Consider the following 2,866-nt stretch of genomic DNA (forward strand, 5'->3'; position numbering starts at 1 on the left):
CTCAGGCAATCCACTCACCTCAGCCTCCCAAAGGCGCGGGATTACAGGCTGAGCCCGGCAACAACTTCTTCTTATCTAACTATAACTTTGTACCCTCTGATCAACCTCTCACCATCCTTCCCTTCCCCTTTCCCTAGCCAGCCCCTGGTAACTGTTAGGATGCGAAGGGGCACAGTGCCACCAGAGCGGCATGCCAGAGTTATGTGCTGGTAATGAGAGATCTGAGTAATGCAAAGATTTGCAACACTCAAAGAGATGAAGGAAAAAGATTTATTTAAGACAAAGGCCACTTCCTGGCTGGGCATGGTGGCTCAGCCTATAATCCCAGCACTTTGAGAGACCGAAACAAGAGGATTGCCTGAGCCCAGAGGTTCAAGACCAGCCTGGACGACTTAGTGAGACCTCAACTCTACAATAAATCACAAACACTAGCCGGGTGTGGTGGCATGCATCGGTAGTTCCAGCTACTTGGAAGGCTGAGGCAGAAGGATCGCCCGAGCCCAGTGGGTCGAGGCTGCCACTGCTCTTCACCCTGGGTGACAAGAGCGAGACTCCAACTCAAAAAAAAAAAAAAAAAAGAAAGAAAAAGTTCACTTCCCATAGACAGGAAGAGGGCCAGTACTCTAAGGTGAGTGTGGTGATTTTGGTTCCCCTCCCTCCCCCTGCAGCCAGGACTTAAATCCTTTCCCTTGGAGATGTTGCAGTCAGGTAGACGTGACTGCTGTGACTTCTTTGTTGACCACTTGCAGATGTCTTGGAGACCCTGAGCAGGTGGGTCTGGTCACCAAGTCAAGCAAGCTTACTACCCTCAGGAGGTTATTCTGAGATTACAATGGGCTGATACTGGTCATGCTTGAGAGATCTGGGTTTCTAGAAAGACAAAGTCAGGGAAGTTAATCTTCACCTAAAGTGCATTCCTCCAGGGCAGTTTCTACTTTCCCACCATTGTGTTAAGATCTAGGAACAAAACAGGCCCTTTTTGGGCCTGTCCTTTCAGTAACCACCATTCCTGTCTTTATGTCTGTGAGAGTAACTTCTTAAGTGTCTACATATGAGTGACATCATGTAGTATTTGTCTTGCTATGCTGGTCTGTTTCATGTAACATGTGTCTTCCAGGTTCATTCATATTGCCAAAAATGACAGGATTTTTTTCTTTTTTTTTTATAACCTACTAGTATGTCATTGGGTATCTACCACATTTTCTTTATACATTCATCCACTGAGGGATATTTAGGCTGATTCCATCTCTTGGCTATTGTGAATGGTTCTACAGGAAACACAGGAGTGCAGATGTCTCTTCAACATACTGATTTCCGTATATAGAATTACTGGATCTTAGGGTAGTTTTTTTTTTTTTTTTAATTTTGAGGAACTGTCATACTGTTTTTCATAATGACTGTACTAATTTACATTCCCACCAACACTGTATAATGTTCCCTTTTCTCCATATCTTTGCCAGCACTTATTATTTTTGTCTTCTTTTTAAATAGCCTTGCTAACTGGAGTGAGTGACATACCATTGTGAAAAATGGTTTGCATTTTCCTGATGATTAATAATGTTGACTATATTGTCAGATACCTAAGGCCCATTTGTATGTCTTCTTTTAAGATATGTCTGTTCAGGTATTTTGGCCGTTTTTTGTTCAAATTATTTATTTTGGCTGTGTGTTGCTATTGAGTTGTTTGCATTCCTTGTGTTTTCTGGATATTAACCCTTGTTTGCAAATATTTTTTCCCATTTTGTATGTTGTCTATTTGCTCTACAGATTGTTTCCTTTGCTGTGTAGAAGCTTTTTGGTTTAATGTAGTCCTATTTGTCTGTTTTTGCTTTTGTTGTGTGTGCTTTTAAGGTCTTATCCAAGAAAATTCTTGCCCAGACCCATATCATTGATTTCCACTGTGTTTTCTTCTACTAGTTTTATAGTTTGGGATCTTATATTTAAGAGACTATTTTGAAGCCAGGCGCAGTGGCTCACACCTGTAATCCTAGCACTTTGGCAGGCTGAGACGAAATGATTGCCTGAACCCAGGGGTTAGAGACCAACCTGGGCAACTTGGCAAGACCTTGTCTTTACAGTAAATTATAAAATTAGCCGGGCATGGTGGCACACACCTGTAGTTCCAGCTACTTAGAAGGCTAAGACAGAAGAATCTCCTGTGCCCAGCAGGTCGAGGCTGCAGTGGCCGTGAGTATGCTACTGTACTCCAGCCTGGGTGACAGAGTGAGACTCTGACTCAAAAAAAAAAGACCATTTTGAGTTGATGTTTGTATATGGTCAGAAATAGGCATCTATTTTCATTCTTCTGTATGTGGATATCCAGTTTTTCCTGCACCATTTAATGATGAAACTTTCCTTTCCCCAATGTGCATGCTTGGCACATTTGTTGAAAAATAGTTGTCTGCTGCTAGGTGTAGTGGCTCACACCTGTAATCCCAGCACTTTGGGAGGCCGAGGCAAGAAGATCACTTGAACCCAGGAGTTCAAGACCAGCCTGGGCAACATAGCAAGACCTCATCTCTACAAAAAAAAAATTAGCCAGCGTGGTAGTGTGCATCAGTAGAGCCAGCTACATGGGAGACCAAAGCAGAATGCTTGTCTATGCCCCAAAGATTGAGGCTGTATTCAGCCGTGATCATGCTACTGCACTCCAAACTGAGTGACAGATTGAGAACCTGACTCAAAAAAACAGAAAGAAAAGAAAAACGGTTGGCTGTAGATGAGTGGATTTATTTCTGGGTTCTCTGTCCTGTTCCATTGGTCTATATGAAGGACGATGGCGCCAGTGAGACTCAGTACCCTTTGAGGCCAAGAGATTTATTAGAGCAGCGGCTACAGAGTGGGAAGGAGGTCTGTAACCGCCTGG

The 2,866-nt window shown here is 43.2% G+C and overlaps 1 protein-coding gene across 2 annotated transcripts in view; it reads left to right on the forward strand.

The window, feature by feature from the left end:
* The window catches only part of OPTN (optineurin), a 51,261-nt gene that overhangs the window by 39,972 nt on the left and 8,423 nt on the right, over positions 1-2,866 (forward strand). The gene's annotated exons all lie outside the window — the stretch shown is intronic.

This window comes from Carlito syrichta, unplaced genomic scaffold, assembly GCF_000164805.1.
Source record: "Carlito syrichta isolate Samal-C Ts95f unplaced genomic scaffold, Tarsius_syrichta-2.0.1 Scaffold313265, whole genome shotgun sequence".
NCBI lineage: Eukaryota > Metazoa > Chordata > Mammalia > Primates > Tarsiidae > Carlito > Carlito syrichta.